Below are 20,715 nucleotides of genomic sequence, written 5' to 3' on the forward strand. Positions count from 1 at the left end.
ATTGTTCTTTCTGTCAAGCAGTCTCACTGTGCATGATCTACAGCTTCCTTTGGTGTTAGTAGATTCACCAGATAGAATATTTTAAAGTATCACTATTGTGATCTAACAGTTGAACCAGAGGAAAAGAATGAAGTGCTGGGAAAACATATTAGTGAATGGAAAGTTAACAGCCTTCCTGTGTACTCGGTAGACTAAGTGGTAAATGAAATGATCATTCTTGTTTCTCAGAACCTTAAAATATGTAGGATTATTTATTTGGTTCTCCAGACACTGAAAGACAGTCTTCTGCATTACAAATCTTTAAGGAGGAGTTTGGACACAACAAAGCATTATGATGTTAAGATCCCTCTTAATCAACCCTAATAACCTTTATGTTGATAACTCAATGATAAAGTCTGCTATTTGGGTATGACCTTTAAGAAAGAGGAATGAAATTCTGAATCTCAGAATCAGCATTTCTCAAAGTATGTTCTGCAAGTTGTTATTGAATGTTATACAACAAATGATGTCACTGAGAAATGCTGGGTTAAACCAAATGAAACAAGTTTACTCATTTCAAGAATTCACAGGAGCCTTATGTATTAATGTACAATATTAATTTCTAAGAGCTGGATAATGTATGCAGCATTATTATTATTACTTTTTTTAGGTTTTGTTTAAATCTGTCTCTTTAGAGTTAATTTTGTATATATTTTGAGGTAAGAGTTAGGTTTAATTTTTTTTCCTATAAGGATATCTAGTTGTTTTTCTTTCTTTCTTTCTTTTTTAATTTATTTTTTTGAGAGAGAGAGAGACAGAGAATGAATGGGGGAGTGACAGAGAGAGAGGGAGACACAGAATCTGAAACAGGCTCCATGCTCTGAGCTGTCAGCACAGAGCCTGATGCGGGGCTTGAACTGGTGAACTGCCAGATCATGATTTGAGCTGAAGTCAGATGCTTAACTGACTGAGCCACTGATGCCTCACTTTCCTTTTCTTTTTTAAAAGTAAGCTCTAAACCCAAATGGGGCTTGAACTCATGACCCCTAGATCAAAGGTCGCATGCTATACCAACTGAGCCAGCCAGGTGTCCCAAGTATGCAGCATTTTTCATTCTTATTTTACAATAATTTTTTCTGGAGTATTTCAAAACATTTTTTTATGTTTACTTATTTTTGAGAGAGAGGGAGAGTGTGAGGGAATGTGTGCACTCGTGCAAGTGGGGAGGGGCAGAGAGAGGGAGACAGAGGATCCAAAGCAGACTCCACTCTGACAGCAGACAGCCTGATGTGGGACCCAAACTCACAAACGGCGAGATCATGACCTGAGCCGAAAGGTGAATGCTTAACCGACTGAGCCACCCAGGCACCCCTTTCCAGAGTATTTTAATGTTCTCACGTACCCCAGGCAAGCTTTGGGAAGACCCGCCCTAAGCTCATCCTTTGAAAAACATTGTGTCTGCTATATGGACTACGTGGGTAAAGCATTTCTTGTTTAAACAATGTACACATGATCAGATGAAGACAACAATGAATTATACAAGTTGGAATCATTGTCAAACATGCTATGGTAGATCACTGAAACATGTCAAACATGTTGTGACAGATCATTGAAAAGACTAAATGATTTAGCTTTGGGTACCAGGAAATTATCAGAGACTTGGATTTCTCACAATTTGAATGCAAGTGAGCCAGATCCACTGTGAAGACACCACCACCCCTCGCCCTCCCCCCACCCCCCCATGAATGTGAAAAGTAGATATTGAATAGCTGTGTGCATAAGGTTGTACTGGGCTCATGTAGGATATAGTCTTGCCCTTAATTTGTTTATATTCTCATTGTAAAAGGCAGTTTTACACACATGAAAGGTGAAATAACAATGTAACTCAATATTGAATTGATTTAAATGTGTTATATAGACAATAGTCTCTAAGAATTCAGAGGAGAGAAAGATTAGTGAATTGGTTGAAAGTTCTCAATAGTAGATGAGATTTGGACTAGTTTTAAAGAATAGCCTAAAATATCAAGAAGCTGAGTTGGACTACAAACTTAGTATTTTTCTCTCCCTTCTGCCAAATCCCTTTCTCCAATTATCTTAGTGATGACTTGAGATATGATAGAGTTGTAGAATATGCCTGAACACAATCCAGACATTTCTATACTGTTGCTCTCATCTCTTATAATCCAACAAAAAATTTGCTTTCTCTAAAAAATAGCATAAACTATCATTCCTGACAAGAATGAGGGAATGGCAGAAAAAATAGGGTAGGAGAAAAACTTGGTATTTGATTTAAAACAGCTTTTCTGGGGCACCTGGGTGGCTCAGTCAGTTGAGCTTCTGGCTCTTGGTTTCAACTCAGGTCCTGATCTCAGGGTTCATGGGTTTGAGCCCCACATCAGGCTCTGCACTGACAGTGTGGGGTCTGCTTGGGACTCTCTCTCTCCCCTTCTCTCTCTGCCCCTCACAAGCTCTCTCTCAAAAATAAATGGTTAACAAAATTAAAAACCAAAAAAACCAGCTTTTCTTTGCTGTCTTTTTGAAAGAATCTATGGTAGCAGGTTTCTGGATCTCAACCTCAGTATAAGAAAAATTGGTGCTATTTCATATAAATTGATAAAAGTCTTTATTATTTCTTTATTACAGAACTAATTCATTGTTCATTTTACAAAAAATATAAAATAAAAATAAACTAAAAAATTGAAACAAAAATCTAAAAATCAGTAATTAAAAAATTTAGTAATCCTAAACCCAGAGATAAACAACCCACAAACAGAAAATTATATATATAATTTAGTATATATATATTTAACATATATACTCCATGTATATGTGGATGACTAATATATATGAAAGATATATATATAATGGGATTATACTATTCATGCTACCTTTAAACATGACTGTTTTCAAATAACAACATTGGTCTCACAGGTATTCAGAAAAAATCACCCCATGATGTGCCACTTTGGTATGTGGATTATTTTAAGTTGAAAACTGTCAAGGCCCAAAAGACTCAGAAAGAAACTTTGACCTTCCCCCTAACTTCCTAAAAGTATTTAGACAGAGGTCCTGCTCCAGGAAGGGAGTTAGCACCATAGGTAACTATATTCTAATATGCACTAGGAGTGGTAGACAGGGAGGAATTTAGCAAAATATGTTTGCTAAAATTCCTCTCTATGTCCTATTGTTTGTGTAGGGCCCAGCAAACATTTGTTTACCATTTATGCCTTTCATCTTTCTGTGAATTGCTTTCCTTTTCTTTGAAGTCTCAGAGCCCTGCCCCCTTCTCCTTAGCACAGGATGACATAAATACCTCATTTTGCCTGACTGTCTTAGGGACAGTCTACTTTCATAGATCTTTTTCTTTTTTTTTTTAAATCTATGATTTGTTTCTTCTATAGATTTGATCAAATGCTTAGTTTAAAATAAATGATCTGGGGGCACCTGGGTGGCTCGGCCGGTTAAGCGTCCAACTTTGGCTCAGGTCATGATCTCACGGTCCGTGGGTTTGAGCCCCGCGTCGGGCTCTGTGCTGACAGCTCAGAGCCTGGATCCTGTTTCAGATTCTGTGTCTCCCTCTCTCTCTGCCCCTCCCCTGTTCATGCTCTGTCTCTCTCTGTCTCAAAAATAAATAAACGTTAAAAAAAAAATAAATGATCTGAATGACCGACCCATAACTGAATTTTTAAAATTAAAATAAGCTGAGAATTTAAAAAGCATTATGGCTACTAGTTTTTATTACAAACCAATATTGATACTAGCATATAACTTCCCAGCCACTAGTCAGGGCACTGTTAACACACTAGGACTGTCTCAGACTATATCTACTTATTTGTCAATTGTCTTTTTATTGTAAAAACAAAACCAGACAAAAAGAATCCAAAGTTAGGAATTAGGATATTTTATTTTCAACCTAGTTTTAAAAAGTAGGAAGGAAAACTCCTCCTGGAAGTCAGCGATTGACACTCTGTCTGTCCTCTGTGGCCACTTAAAATATTCTGATTGCACCTGTGTCTCAGTTTACATGCAGAGAACCTCTGACTGTTTTTGTTTTTGTTTTTCAGTTCCACCTGTTCCAAGAAACAGAGAGAGAGAGAGTACAACACACAAATATAAGAGCAGATCTCCACTCTTGGTGCACATTAAAAACAACTGGCACACTTAAACCAATACTCTTACACAGGCTCCTTTTCCCTTAGGAGATTCTGATTTAATTGGCCTAAGTTAGGACTTGTCCATCAGCATTTTAAAGACTTTCCAGGTGATTCTTGTGAATAGCCAGGTTGAGAGCCACTCATGTAGAGAAACCAAATACATGTATTTCATTTCTTTTTTTTTCTTTTTTATTTATTTTTTACTTTTTTTAACATTTATTTATTTTTGAGACAGAGAGAGACAGAGCATGAACGGGGGAGGGTCAGAGAGAGAGAGAGAGAGAGGGAGACACAGAATCTGAAACAGGCTCCAGGCTCTGAGCTGTCAGCACAGAGCCTGATGCGGGGCTCGAACTCACGAACCGTGAGATCATGACCTGAGCCGAAGTCGGAGGCTTAACCGACTGAGCCACCCAGGCGCCCCACATGTATTTCATTTCTAATGGAATAAAAATTTATTCTTTCCTTGGGCTACTGTAAACATAATTTTGTAAAATATGTCATCAACATTTTCTTAGTACCTATCAATTCAGTTTGTGTAAAGAAGTATGGAGACAGTAGAAATAACTTTTAATTTTTCCTCAGAGGTAGGAAAGAGGCAATTTTAGAACAAATAGAAAAACATGATGCTTTAGTTTACAAATAAGTAGTAAATCCATAGAATGTGCTGTTCAGAATGACAATGCAGGCAGAAAATAGAATGAGTTCCACAGGGTATAGACAAAATGGTGCATGTTTAGAAGGAGATTAGGACTATTGACAATGTCTATTTAGCCCTTGGGTTTGAACTCATGAAAATAATTACATTGCTCCTTCCCAAATATCTTTTTGAACCATAGTTACATACAATAGCAAGCTTAAAGAACAACCTAATTTTACTTATACGGAACCCTATAATACTGCTTATCTTGTGGGGTCTTATCACAGACCTCTAGAGCTGTAAAGGACCTCTGGAGTAATCAAATCCAACCTCCTCTTACACTTTTGATTTCCTGCTATGGCATTCACAGCAAGTGGTATAGATCTTATGCTTAAACACTTCTAGTGACAAGGAAATCATTTAAGTCTGAACATCTCTGGGTGTTAGAAAATTCTTTCTTGTACTTGTAAAACTGTGATGTTCTATTGCTTCCACCTCTTTATTCTGCTATTTGAATAAAAAAAAACACTTATAGAGGTAATTGTTCTAAGTAAATCAAATGAATTAGTGATTCTTCTCTGTGTAAATGAAAAGTATAGACAATAAAATTTACAATGCATTTTTAATCAAACACTGTAAGCTTTCTGGGATTTTTGCCTATATGTAAAATGAGGTATTCTTTTCTTTAAGACTTTTTTAAAAAGTTTATTTATTTATTTATTTTGAGAAAGGGAGAGAGAGAGAGAGAGAGAGAGCGAGCGAGTGCATGAGCAGGGGAGGGGCAGAGAGAGAGATCCTAAGCAGGCTGCGTGCTGTCAGCACGGAGCCTGATGTGGGCCTCAATCCCACAAACTGTGAGATCAGGACCTGAGCTGAAATCAAGAGTCAGATACTTAACTCACTGAGCCACCCAAGTGACCCAAAATGAGGTATTCTAATTTATCAAGTACTAAGAGTATAATTCAATTTAGTAGATGATGAGCATCTCTTAAGTACAGAAATATGAAGATGGAGAATTGTGAAGCAAATGACTACAGGTAAGTTAATTTTTAGTTGTTTGAACAATTTTCAAACTGGAGCAAGCTTTCTGAACGAGAGAACTAATGTTTAAACTTGAATTTGTCATGATTAATATATTTATCAATGTTTTAGACAAAAATACAAAAGTTGTGTTTATTAAATTACATACATAAATCTGGGGATAGGGGCAAATGGTTATTGCAGTGCTGTGGGGCAACTTAATTGGAGTCTGAGATAAAAAGAAAAATATGTGCTCCCATATACACTGGTCAAAATATCCACACATACTATGAACCAAATGGAAAAGGTAGTAAAAACCCTATGACGCAAAGCATGTGTGTATATATACATATACACATCTGTGTGTGTGTGTGTATACACACACATACATATATGTATGTATATATATAAAATTTGTTCAATCTGTTTGCATATCATTGTCAGCCCTTATAACCCACTGTGGTAGTGATGGGGTGGGCTGGAGGTGGGGGCTTGATGGCTAGCCTGGCCTGTGAACCACAGGTTGCTTGGAAATGACTGTTCCCATTGCATAATAATACAGCATCATAAAACAAATAATCTGATTTAAAATTCTGATATTTTGTTTATCATGGATTTTTTTCATGTATATTGTTTTTTTAAAATGTTATATGAAAATATTATTTGTTAGGGGCTCTTGGGTGGCTCAGTTGGTTAAGTATCTGATTCTTGATTTCAGCTCAGGTCATGATCTCATGGTTTGTGAGTTCGAGCCCTACGTTGGGATTTTGCACTGACAGCATGTAGCCTGCTTGGGATTCTCTCTCTCTCCCTGTCTCTCTGCCTCTCTGCCTCTCACCCATGTGCTTTCTCTCTCTCTCTCTCTCAAAATAAATTTAAAAAACCTAAAAAAATTATGTGTTATCTCAAAGAGGTATCTGTACTCTCATGTTCATTGCAGCATTATTCACAGTAGCCCAGTCATGAATGAATGGATCAAGAAAATGTGGGGTGTGTGGGTGTAGACACACATACACACACACACACACACACACACCCACACACCAGAGAATATTATTCAGCCTTGAGAAAGAAGAAAATCTTGCCATTTGTGGCAACATGAATGAAACTAAAGGGCATTATACTAAGTGAAATAATTCAGAGAAAGACAAATACTGGATGGTATCACTTACATATGAAATCTAAAACAAACAAACACTGAACTCATAGGAACAGTAGAGTGGTGGTTGTCTGGGCTAGGAGGTGGGGGAAATGAGGATAGGATGATGAAAGGATGCAAACTTTCATTTATAAGATAAATAAGGTGTGGGTATCTAATGTATAACATGGTGACTACAGTTGATAACACTTTATTATATAACTGAAATTTGCTAAGAGAGTAGAATGTAAGCATTCTCACCAACAAAGAGGTAGGTTATATGTTAATTAACCCTATTGTGGGAATCCTTTCATAGTGTATACATACATGAAATCATCACATTATATACTTTAAATCCATTACAATTTTCTCAATTATATCTCAAAAAAGCTGAAAAAATTTGCCTCAATTTCTGAGAGCTTTGGTGCCCCTTACATTTTGTCCTTGAGGTGAATGTCTTACTTGCCTTACCCTAATCTTGGCCCTGGGCTATTGAATAATGATTTATTAAAAAATTACTAAAATAGAACAAATGAAAACAAACTTAAGAGACGATAAAAAGTAGGAAATTCAGAAAATCAACCTTGTACACTCAGGTTGGGGATTCATGGTTTTGCGTCAGTTCACATAAAAAGGAGTTAAGGGATTTAGTTGACAGTAGGCTCACAATGTGCTACCAGTGTCACATAGTTATTCAAATACAAATGTGATTCAATCTACAAAGAATAAGATATCACAATGGCAACCTTAGTCTGCATGGGTCAGACCACTGGAGAACTGCTAGCTTCTGTGTGTGAGGATCGACTACAATGAGGCAGAGCATATTCAGGGGACTAAGATGATGAGGGACTCTGGAAATTATGTCCTGTGAAGAATAACTGAAGGAAAGAGGAAAAATTAGTTTTGGGAAGAGAAGATTAAAAGTGTTGGGAATGAGACAGTTCTTTGCAAACACAGTGGTCCTCAACCCTGCCTGCACATTAGAATTACATGGTGGGGGGAGCTTCTGAAACTTTAGATCCCCGACTCACACCCTGACAAGATGAATAAGAATTTTGCTGACAGAATCTAGGCATTAGTAGTTTAAGCTTCCCAGATGACTCCAATGTGCACCCAAGTATGTGAATCACTAACTGAAAGGGCTGACCAGTGGTAGAAAGGATTAGCCTTGTTTTGTCATGTGTCAAGGAATAGAGCTAGGTTCTAAATGTAGAAACTTCAAAGAGAGTTACTTTGGAGCAACATTTGAACTTGGATTTTCTAAAAATACTTTGAAAGGAGAGACCTCAAACATGGTATATTTCAAATAGAGGTTGGATACTGTGGGGAAAACTTCTGCTGTGGCTGGTAAGGGAGCTTGGATAATTTCTAATATTCTCTCCATTTTTATAATTCTATTACCATATTCCAGAAATTATTTAGCAGTCCACTTTAGAATGAACATCCTTTTGTTTACTTTGATCTTGGAGTCAGAGGTTCATTTACTGACTGACCTACTCATTTCTGCTCTCTGACTCAGTTAAAACGGATTAAAGCTAGAATAATTGCATTTGCAATGAGAGCTATTAGTCTGAACAGATTATTGCCATGATAATCTAATTGCATAGGTGCAAATGACTTTGCAGAAATGAGTATTTTCGGGAACATTTCTAATCATTTTTTTTCATGGTACAGAGTATAAGATACAGCATCTTAGATGAAACTTAAGCATTGGGCTTTAGCTTTGATTATATTCTTTTTTTTTTAATGTTTATTTTCGAGAGACAAAGAGTGTGAGTGGGGGGAGGGGCGGAGAGAGGGGAACAGAGGATCCAAAGCGGGCTCTGTGTTGGCAGGAGAGAGCCTGTGCTGAGGGCAGACAAGCTGTACTGACAGTAGAGAGCCTGATCCTGGGCTTGAACTCAGAACTGTGAGATCATGACCTGAGCCAAAGTTGGATGCTCAACCTACTGAGCCACCGAGGCACCCCTTAACTTTCATTATATTCTTATTAGCAGGGAAGGGGTAAATTGCAATTTTGCCTCCTGGAGAGTTGCACTTAGGAGAACAGGGCTGGGAGAGAGAATTTTCCCATGTTGGTTTAAAAGAAGCACACTTAAAAAAAAAAATAAAACAAAGCACACTTCTTTTTTCATTCAGTTCAGTGACAAAATGATGATATACATGTACATCAGGTACTGAAATGAACCAGAACCAGAAGTATTAAATAGTTAAGTAATGTTTTTCAATGAGATTAAGTCCCTTCCAAAATTAATATTTTTATTTATCTACAGTTATTTCCAAACACCCTCTCCTGATAGCTTACTGGTTATTATACTTGAATATTTAAAATATTCACATATACACATAATACATACAATAATTAAAATATTTCATAAATCCTGAAAATTTCACTTAGAAAGGTAAAAATATTTCCTATTGAATGATGTGGAAACTTAATTACTACCACACACTATAATTCACTGAAAAGGAAATATTATGGAGCTCTAGTCTTGTGATTTGTCATCCTTCAGGTTTCTGCTAATATTTCTCTCTGTGCAGAGTTACAAAATAGTGTAAAAGAGCATGAAGTGCTGATTGCAAATTCATTACCACTGCTTCAAAAATCATTCATTGATTCAAAAAATATTTACTGTGTGCCTACTCTGTGTTAGGCACTGTATTCCATAACTGGCCTGTATTATGAACAAGAATAGACAAAGTTTCTCTTGGGATAGATGATTAAAAAAATAAACACATGAGGGAATGAATAAAGTAGATTCCCCTTGACCTATTACCTTCTATCCCATTACCTTATATTGCTTTCATAGCACCTACCGATGCCTGAAATTATATTAGATAGGTAAAAGACCTTTTTGAGGAGACTGCATTTCAGTGGAGACCTGAATCAGGTGAGCTAACGAAAAAAATAAAAAAGGCTTGAGAAAAGGAGTGTGGTAGCCAGTCTCCAAGATGACCCCCAATGATCCAATGATCCTTGCCTCCTGATCCATGCCTGTGTGTATTCCCTGTCACATGTACTAGGATTGGTCTGTGTGATCAGATTCTACAATGTGTACAAATTCTGTTAGGACTTAAAAGATATTTCCATTTCCACCTTGATCTTCTGGAACATTTACAGAGAAAACCAGCTGCCATATCACAAGGATGCTCAAGCAAATATATGGAGTGGAGCCACATGGTAAGGAATTAAGGTCTCCTGCCAACACCCAGTGCCAGCTTGCCAGCCACAAGAAGGAGCTGTAATGGACGTGGACCCTCCAGCCCCCAGTTAAGCTTCAAATGACAGCCCCAGATGACATCTTACAGCAATCTCAAAAGATACCTTGAGCCAGAACACCAACTAAGCTCCACCTCAGAATCTGACCCCCAGAAACTGTGGGATGATAAGTGCATATTGTTTTAAGTCATGAAGTTTTGAGGTGTTTTGTTATACAGAAATACATAACTAGTGCAAAAGGAAATAATAAGTACGAAATCTTTTGAGCAGGAACAAGCTTGGCATGTTTGAGGAATGGCAAAAAGGCCAGTATATTAGACATTAGTGGCGAGGGGGAGATTGGTGGGTAATTTCTATTCATGGCCTATTTTTTGTTAGATAATAGAAGATAGGCAACATTTTATAAGTACTCAGCATATATTTTGTGTTCATAGTTTTTTAATTATCTCCTTGGGTGCCTCGACAGGGGTATCTCGACACAGGGCGCCTGGGTGGCTCAGTTGGTTGGGCATCCGACTTCAGCTCAGGTCATCTCATGCATGGCTTGTGAGTTCAAGCCCCATGTCGGGCTCTGTGCTGATAGCTCAGAGCCTGGAGCCTGCTTTGGATTCTTCTCCATCTCTCTCTATGCCCTCCCCTGCTGGTGCACTGTCTCTCTTTCAAATATAAATAAACATTGAAAAACTAAAAAAAAAAAAGCTACATGTAGTAAAATACTGCATTTTAGCTGTGGTCAGGTTACTGACCTTCCTAGCGAATATGTTGTAATACATTTTTCACAAAACAGAGAAATTCTTTGGGTAGGTTAACTGTCATAAAATATGATGTAGCAACTTAAATTCTCCAAGGGCTAGTATTATATAGAATGGAAAATAGATATTAAAAATGCCAGGCTATGTAGTGATTATGTGGTTATCATTAATGATCAGACACAGATGGAGTCTTTGAGGATAAAATAAAACCATAGCAAATGAGTTTTTATCAAAAAGGGAAACTTCTCCACTTTCTGATTTGTAATTAAATCAACATTTCTTGGGGGAAACTAGGTCTTTGTTTAAATAGACTTTTGGATCAAGCCAATGTCTATGGAAGATAAGAATAGCCCCAAATTAATTTTCATGCATTAGGGTTTTGTTTATACCCAGTCATCAATCATTTGCTAGGTTTTATCACCCAAAGGAGGAAAAATAATACCTCAGAAAAAATATTTCTCTTGCTTTTCTTACATCCTTGTGGGAACACAAGTCCTGCTGTAAATTCTTCACAAAGAACACTCAGAGAGTTCTCCAGAGACTGTCTCTCATGTTCTAGCCCTTTGATTATCATGCACCCAACTCTTCCTACTCTGGCTCAGATGGAGATTCTTTTGTGGCAAACCCCACAGTAGCTTTGTTGCTGAAGCTCAGTGAATGCTCTGATGCCAATGTTACTGATGATCCTTGAAGCTTATTGCAAGGAATATGATGTCCAATGTTGAAATTGCTGATGTTTGCTCCAGGGACAATGAGTCACACCAAATATCCTTGTTAAGGTGCCCCTCTTCTGTTGAGGTCCACTAATGTCTTAGCCAAATTTTCCATCTGATGTCAAGGACCCTATGTTTGCACTACCATTGTCATCTTTTGTTATTGTTGTAGTCCCAATCTCCAGTGTAGCTAGAATCTTCTATTATTGATGCCTAGATGGGAATTTAGTGAAATACCTCTTTTAGGTATTTCTAGATTTATAATTACAATTCCTTCAACCTAGTTGTCATAGTTCCACTGGCAGCTGGCTTAGATGATAACTTCAGTCATAGACTAATCTACACTTGGGATCATAGTCTCTAAACAAAATATTGCCCCTTGTATTTCTTTGGTCAGGAAAAAATAGTTTTTAGGGAGATGTCTCCAAAACCATTGCTGATCTTATGGCCAATTCCTTTTGTTCCTTATGTTAACATCAGGTAGTCAGCCAATTTTCAGCAAAATTGACCCCTTCTTCTATACTTCGCACATGTACTTTGTCATTAAATCCTGTGTATCCTACTCAAAAATTTTCCTACACAGCCCTCCTTTTTCATTTCTATTGCACTTGCCCTAGTTTAAGAGTTTATCATGTTCACAGAGACCAGAAGTTTTAAAGTGGGGTCTGAAAATCCCTGGGTCTCCAAAACACTTTAAGGGTACCATGAGATCAAACCTATTTTTACAATAGTACTAAGAAGTTATTTGTCTTTTCTGCTATGTTGACATTTGCACTAATGGTACAAAACAATGGTGGGTAAAAATGCTGGTCCTGAGTACAAATTAAGTCAATAGCACTAAGCTATACTAATAGCTATTTTGTTCTTCAATGAGTAAGGGAGAAAAATCTCTTCCTCTAACTCATCTTAGGCTCTCTGGCTGGGGCTTTGTAAGTTGGACTGACAAAAGAGATTAACAGGAGAAAAGCATACAAATTTATTAATTCTATGTGACATAGGAGTCTTTGTAAAGAAATAAAGACCTGAAGAAGTAGCTAAGCCTGAGCATTTTTATAATAGATTTGATGAAGAGTGGAAAGTTGTAGAAAAATGTGACAGGACAAAAGGGTAGCTAAGGATAGTAAAGTCTTAGCAAGGTCTATTTGTTTGGATTCCTTTGGATATCCTTCCATCTTTGGAGATAAGGATGCTCCTTTCTTCCAGGTATAGAGAGGGCACCTCTCACTTGAGTGTTTACGACCTACTTTAGGGGAGAAGGGGGATGAAAGAGAGTCCTTCTTGTATTTGTTGTTTCTCAAATCCCTTCAGTTAAATTTTTTTTATGTTTATTTATTTTTGAGAGAGAGGGAGACACAGAGCATGAGCAGGGGAGGGGCAGAGAGAGAAGGAGACACAGAATCTGAAGTAGGCTCCAGGCTCTGAGCTGTCAACACAGAGCCCGACGTGGGACTGGAACTCATGAACCATGAGATCATGACCTGAGCCAAAGTCGGACACTCAGCCAACTGAGGCACCCAGGTACCTCTCAAATCCCTTCAGTTTGAAATATTCAATATGCCAAAGTGCTACATTTTGGGAGCAGCATGTTCTAAACCCTGTCAATTATCAAATGAATTTCACTTAAGGTTGTCTTTGATAAAGAAGAACAAATTATTAATTTGACTAAATATCAACTTTTGAGTATACGTCATTTTAATATTCTATATGACAAAGTAGGAAGTGTTCATGGAGCCCTTCTTGGCAATATGATGGTTGTCTTGAGAGAAAGCCCTTGTGTGATCATTTGATTTGTGAGTTGAACTAACTGCTTTTTCAATGAACATTTTTATTTGAAAAAATGGCTGACAAACTATGGTTATTCAGATTTGGTTATTTGGTGGATATTTTCTCAAAAAAATGAACAAAGTGAGCCTGTTGCTTCAAGAAACACAACTGATACTATTTGTTGCCAATGATAAAATTTGAGCTTTAAAACTTTATAGAGTTTGGAAATTCATAGGTGGTACTGTGAGCTTGATAGTTTCCTAATGTTTAAATATTTTTTTCTAATCATATCGATGGTAATATTAACAAAAGTGTGCCAGAATCAGGATCCATATCCAGCCATCTTAGCTCCAGTGTCTGTGCTGTTAAAGTTTACTATTCTTCCTTCCCATACTTTTCTATAAAACAAATGAAATCCAAACCTTTTAACACACTGACCAGGTGGCATTTGTCCATCCACTGGAATGACTGAGCAACAGGTATGAGAATGAAGGTGGGGAGATATCCAGAGATACAGACAGATGATTTTTGTGAGAGATTTAGAAATAGGGGCCATCCTGGTTGGTGGCCTATGCAAACAGGACAGACTGGGCTGACTTTCCTTGGGTAGTTGTTCCAGAAACAAGAACCAGATTCGATTATTTAAACTGAACTGGCAATCTTAAGGCTTACTAGCTGGCTGACATGCTACGTTGGAGGCACTATCAACCTGGGTTCCTAGCCTGATGTAAGCTCCTCTTGGGGATCCCCGAAATGTAAACAATACTTCTTTTTTTCCAGGGGCACCGTATACACACCTGGAAATGTACTTCTTGTGTTGAAACCAGGCATTAATTTGCTTCTGTCCCACAAATACAGTGATTTGCATCTTAGAGATGGTCATAAGACACTTTCAAGGATTTAAGGAAAAATTTGAGTTAATTATGTTCCCCTCAGCTGCCTATAGCAATCCTACCAAACTGAAGTTACCCTTGGTTACTTTGAGGAACTTCCCAGAGGGGTAACTGACTTGTTATTTATGTTTATTTTGTAGATAGCTATCCCTACAATGATAGAGTCATTCAACTAGAAAAAGTGGTATGAAATTTGTCTTTGACTTTCACCAAATTGATCAATGGTACCACTCAGGGCTAAAAGGTATTCAGATTAGTTTCACCTCACTGGAAAGCATTGTTATGGATAAAAGAACTGTGTAACACTCCTGTTTTGGGGGGCTGGTGTGGAGAATGTTTACAGTCTTGCAAACTAGAGAAAGTGTACACCTGTGGAGCAAAGGGCAGGCATCTTACTGGCCATTATAAGACATGTGTGTTCCCTAAGCTCTAAATTCATCTCCTGTAATACAACCCACTGAGTGTGCAGGTGTCACCTGGACCTTTTGGGTCATGTTTTTGGAGTTGGAGCACAGGGAACAGCATAGGAAAATGCTGAAACTCTGGCTATTAGCATTTCTGTGAAGAGCAAAATGCTCTATTTCTGGAGTCTGTGTCTTCTGGAAGCATCCTTAAAACTGTGGCCAACAAACTAGCTTGTTAGCTTGCAGGTAGGGTAAAATGTTAGACCTTTTGAAGTTCTTGACATGCTGGTGTAGTATTTCTCCTGGATTTTTTTTCTCTCCAAACCCCAAGAGACCAAATATACTACCAAACAGGCTCCCCAAGATTCACTGGTGGGTAGCAAATAAAGAGCTAGGCCTCTGGGATGACAGAGAGACAGTTTTATTTGGGGTATACAGGTATTCTCCTTCCCTTGCTAATTACACTCAGTAGATTGATCTACCACAACTTACATAAGCAATCAGCCATTGATGCATTTTTAGTTTTTTTCAAGTTCTTTCCTAGTAATAATGTTGCTATAGTGAATGTTGTTTTGAATTTGTATTTTGGAGTATGTTTATATTCATAGGGGAAACTTTTAGCTAGGGAGTTCCTGGGTCACAGTATATGATGATTAAAATGAATGAACAAATATACAATGAAAAATCTGTGTCCCACCCCTAGCTATCCATTTCTTCTCCCAGGTATCCAGTGTTACCCTTTCAGAGATATTTTATGTAAAAACAATCAAAATACATTCACAGTCTTTCCTCTAAGTCAAAAAATTTTTTTCTAAAGGAAATGATTACATACTTTAACACAGTTTTATATCCTATTTCTTTCTCTTAATATTATAATTTTGACATCTGTCTGAAACAGTCATAAAGAGCTCCTTCATTAGCCTTTTATGACTGCAAAGTTTTATGTTGTATGGACTTTCCTTCCCAGTGCCCTATTGATTCTATACATTTTTAAAAACCTAACTGTCTATTATAGCTAGCACCATGGACAAGACAGATAATTTGGCTTTCCTACTGCTGTTAACTCAGTTTCAAATAAGGCTTCTTGTTAGGATAACATAGTATTTGTCTCCCTTAATTTTTCAGTGATTGCACTTTACCTAACAGGGCCTCCATCAATGGTTGGAGCACATAATTCTGTAAGTATCTAAACTATTCATAATCACCCTGCTAATTATGTGGTTTATATTGCTCATAAAGCAATTTTTTAGCCTTTTTTTTTAATGTCAGGTCCAGAATATGTCTTCCAAGGGTTTTAAGGTTATAGTAGTTATAACCTGAAATAGGGCAAGGAGCCCTAAGTCTTACCAGAGAAAACTCAAGATGCTTCTACATGAAGAAAACACTTCCAGACAGTTGACTTCATTATTTTCTGTTTCCTCTTCATTATGGTTGTTAAGAAAGACCTGGAGTGGTTGTTACCACTGTTTGTGAACTGATGCTGGCTCAGTTTGGAAACGCTATTTGATGTCTGTATTCAAAATTGGAAACAAAGGTATTTAAAAGAATGGTAAGATTGAGAGGAGGATAATAAGAATTTACAGAGTTTACTTTCATACTTCTATATTTTCTGCTAAAATAGTTGCTTGTTGTGAGGTTGACTTGTGCTTGCTATGTTTATTTCTATACCTCCTTTGGTTTAAAAGTTTATTCTAATTAAAACCCTAATTATTAATATTTATATTTACCAGGAATGGTGTTTGGCTTTGCAGTCTGAATGTAATCTCATTTTGTTTGTTAATTGGTTTGCACTATTAGCTCATTTTAGAATGCTAAGAAAAACTCCAGAGACAAATGAACATAATTATATCAGAGCACTGGTCATTTCTTAATGCATCTTTTCCAATAGGCAGAGGATTTCTATAGATAGCAATAAAGTCTACTTAAAAGCAAAGTAATTAAGGTTCCAATTTACACTTTTTTTAGAGAAAACTCCTTTTTTTTAAATCTTTATTTATTTTTGAGAGAGAGAGAGACAGAGTGCAAGTGGAGAAGGAACAGAGAGAGAGGGAGACACAGAATCCGAAGCAGGCTCCAGGCTCTGAGCCATCAGCACAGAGCCCGATGCCGGGCTTGAACCCACGAACCATGAGATCATGACCTGAGCCAAAGTCAGACACCCAACCAACTGAGCCACCCAGGCGCCCCCCCCCCCCATTTACATTTTAAATAAGAATGAATCTCATTATATTTAAAATTAGCATTGTGAAATTTGATAATGAAATATGGAATGGGAAAAGCAACACTTACTTGAAGACCCACGTGATAATGTTCTGATTGAGAACGACATTTAAGAATTTGTGGGTGTGGCTTTTGGTACAGAAGCACAAACTCTGGAGTTGGATAGACCTGATTTGGGTCCCAGATTTAACATTTCCAACTGTGAAATCTTGTTCAAGTTATTAACCTAGGTTTGTTTCTTTACCTTTAAAATGGATATAAAAATAGCTGTTTTTTTAATGTTTATTTTTGAGAGAGAGAGAGAGAGGGCATGTGCACGAGCAAGAGAGAGGCAGAGAGGGGGACAGAGGTTCTCACGACTGTGAGATTATGACCTGAGCTGACATCAAGAGTTGGATGCTCAACAGAGTGAGCCACCCAGGCGCCTGCATAAACAGTCTTGACTGGAGACTCATCCTAAACCAAACAGATAAATTTGGACTTGAGAATCAGGGACTTTAGGTAGAACAAAGAATATTTTTATTATCACTGTAGAAATCTGAGTTGATCCAACACATTTTGTTTTTATTATGGGAATATATTTCTTTATTTTCACAATTAAATTAATCCTTTCCCCTCCTCTTAATTGGGAAATTATTTTTTTTTTCTAGAATAATAAAACATGATTGAGCCCAGTAATTTATTCTTCAACTGGAAGAAATAATTCTTCAAATAGTTTCACATAATTATTTTTTAATTAAAAAAGTATCTATTTCTTATATGACGTCTAATTCAATGATTAAAAATGAGAACATGGACAGAATATGTCAACAAGTGCATGCTTTCCACTCTGAGAGTTGAAGAAGGAGAGGTGGCAAGTATAAGAGACATGAGGAACGAGAGGCAGCTAAAGCTGTAAGAAAATGAAAGTTATGTTAAAAAATAGTACTGAAAAATTTGATGAATAATTAGTGCTAAATCAGCTCAACAGAAATCAAAACTAGCTATTCTATTTACGAAGGAAAAAGGGTACCCATAGGCAGATAAAGTGTAGCGAATGTCTGGCTATTAATTCATTTGTTCAGCAAATATTTATTGAGTGACTGATGTGACAAATAGAGCTGAAAACCAAAGAATATGTGGGAGAATTGAATAAAATCACATTTGTTATAAAAAGAGGTAGAGTTAGAGATAATTTAAAGTCAAATACTTTACATTCAGTTTACAAATAAAAGTCACATAGATGTACCTGAAATTACCATTTTAACTTTTCTAAAAATTACTTCTTTAAAAATTTTTCCATTCTGATACCCTATGTCTTTTGGTTGGCGCATTTAATCCATTTACATTCAGTGTTATTATAGAAAGATACAGGTTTAGAGTCATTGTGATGTCTGTATGTTTTATGCTTGTAGTGATGTCTCTGGTACTTTGTCTCACAGGATCCCCCTTAGGATCTCTTGTAGGGCTGGTTTAGTGGTGACAAATTCCTTCAGTTTTTGTTTGTTTGGGAAGACCTTTATCTCTCCTTCTATTCTAAATGACAGACTTGCTGGATAAAGGATTCTCGGCTGCATATTTTTTCTGTTTAGCACACTGAAGATATCGTGCCAATCCTTTCTGGCCTGCCAAGTTTCAAAAGAGAGATCAGTCACGAGTCTTATAGGTCTCCCTTTATATGTGAGGGCACGTTTATCCCTTGCTGCTTTCAGAATTTTCTCTTTATCCTTGTATTTTGCCAGTTTCACTATGATATGTCGTGCAGAAGATCGATTCAAGTTACGTCTGAAGGGAGTTCTCTGTGCCTCTTGGATTTCAATGCCTTTTTCCTTCCCCAGTTCAGGGAAGTTCTCAGCTATAATTTCTTCAAGTACCCCTTCAGCACTTTTCCCTCTCTTTTCCTCCTCTGGGATACCAATTATGCGTATATTATTTCTTTTTAGTGTATCAGTTAGTTCTCTAATTTTCCCCTCATACTCCTGGATTTTTTTATCTCTCTTTCTCTCAGGTTCCTCTTTTTCCATAACTTTATCTTCTAGTTCACCTATTCTCTCCTCTGCCTCTTCAATCCGAGCCGTCGTCGTTTCCATTTTGTTTTGCAATTCGTTTAAAGCGCTTTTCAGCTCCTCGTGACTGTTCCTTAGTCCCTTGATCTCTGTGGCAAGAGATTCTCTGCTGTCCTCTATACTGTTTTCAAGCCCAGCGATTAATTTTATGACTATTATTCTAAATTCACTTTCTGTTATATTATTTAAATCCTTTTTGATCAGTTCATTAGCTGTTGTTATTTCCTGGAGATTCTTCTGAGGGGAATTCTTCCGTTTGGTCATTTTGGATAGTCCCTGGAGTGGTGAGGACCTGCAGGGCACTTCCCCTGTGCTGTGGTGTATAACTGGAGTTGGTGGGCGGGGCCGCAGTCTGACCTGATGTCTGCCCCCAGCCCACCGCTGGGGCCACAGTCAGACTGGTGTGTGCCTTCTCTTCCCCTCTCCTAGGGGCAGGATTCACTGTGGGGTGGCGTGGCCCATCTGGGCTACCTGCACACTGCCAGGCTTGTGTTGCTGGGGATCTGGCGTATTAGCTGGGGTGGGTAGGCAAGGTGCACGGGGGCGGGAGGGGCAGGCTTAGCTCACTTCTCCTTAGGTGATCCACTTCAGGAGGGGCCCTGTGGCAGCGGGAGGGAGTCAGATCCGCTGCCAGAGGTTTGGCTCCGCAGAAGCACAGAGTTGGGTGTTTGCGCGGAGCGAGCAAGTTCCCTGGCAGGAACTGGTTCCCTTTGGGATTTTGGCTGGGGGATGGGCGAGCGAGATGGCGCTGGTGAGCGCCTTTGTTCCCCACCAAACTGAGCTCTGTCGTCTGGGGGCTCAACAACTCTCCCTCCCTTTGTCCTCCAGCCTTCCCGCTTTCTGAGCAGAGCTGTTAACTTATGACCTCCCAGACGCTAAGTCGCGCTTGCTGTCGGAACACAGTCCGTCCGGCCCCTCCGCTTTTGCCAGCCAGACTCAGGGGCTCTGCTTGGCCGGCGAGCCGCCCCTCCGCCCCGGCTCCCTCCCGCCAGTCCGTGGAGCGCGCACCGCCTCGCCGCCCTTCCTACCCTCTTCCGTGGGCCTCTCGTCTGTGCTTGGTTCCGGAGACTCCGTTCTGCTAATCCTCTGGCGGTTTTCTGGGTTATTTAGGCAGGTGTAGGTGGAATCTAAGTGATCAGCAGGACGCGCGGTGAGCCCAGCGTCCTCCTATGCCGCCATCTTCCCCTCTCTCCCCTTCTTTAAAAATTTTTAAATTTATTTTTGACAAATAAAAATTGTATACATTTAAGGTATATAGGGGCGCCTGGGTGGCTCAGTCGGTTGAGCGGCCGACTTCGGCTCAGGTCATGATCTCACGGTCAGTGAGTTCAAGCCCCGCGTCGGGCTCTGTGCTGACAGCTCGGAGCCTGGAGCCCGTTTCGGATTCTGTATCTCCCTCTCTCTGACCCTCCCCCATTCATGCTCTGTCTCTCTCTGTCTCAAAAATAAATAAACGTTAAAAAAAAAATTAAAAAAAAAAAGGTATACAATGTGATGTTTTGTTGTATGTATACATGGTAAAATGATTAGCATAATTAAATTAATTAACATATCCATCATCTCCCATAGTTGCCATTTGTGTGTGTGTGCGTGCGTGCGCGCGCGCGCGTGTGGTGAGACCATTTGATAGCTGCTGTTTTAGCAAATTTTAAGAATACATTATTATTAACTACAGTCTCCATGCTATACATTAGGTCTCTAGAATTTATTCATTTTATACCTGAAAATTTGTTCCCTTTGAGCAGTATTTCCCCTTTTTACCCCACCTCCAGC

The 20,715-nt window shown here is 38.4% G+C and overlaps 1 long non-coding RNA gene across 1 annotated transcript in view; it reads right to left on the bottom strand.

Annotated features, from left to right (window-relative positions):
* Positions 1-3,864: 3,864 nt before the first annotated feature.
* Positions 3,865-20,715, bottom strand: part of LOC132694536 (uncharacterized) — a 111,905-nt gene continuing 95,054 nt past the window's right edge. The window contains exon 4 of the long non-coding RNA XR_009617350.1: positions 3,865-4,049. This is a non-coding gene — a long non-coding RNA (uncharacterized LOC132694536). The remainder of the gene's footprint in view (positions 4,050-20,715) is intronic.

The sequence above is a fragment of the Panthera onca genome, chromosome B4 (assembly GCF_046562875.1).
Source record: "Panthera onca isolate mPanOnc1 chromosome B4, mPanOnc1 haplotype 2, whole genome shotgun sequence".
NCBI lineage: Eukaryota > Metazoa > Chordata > Mammalia > Carnivora > Felidae > Panthera > Panthera onca.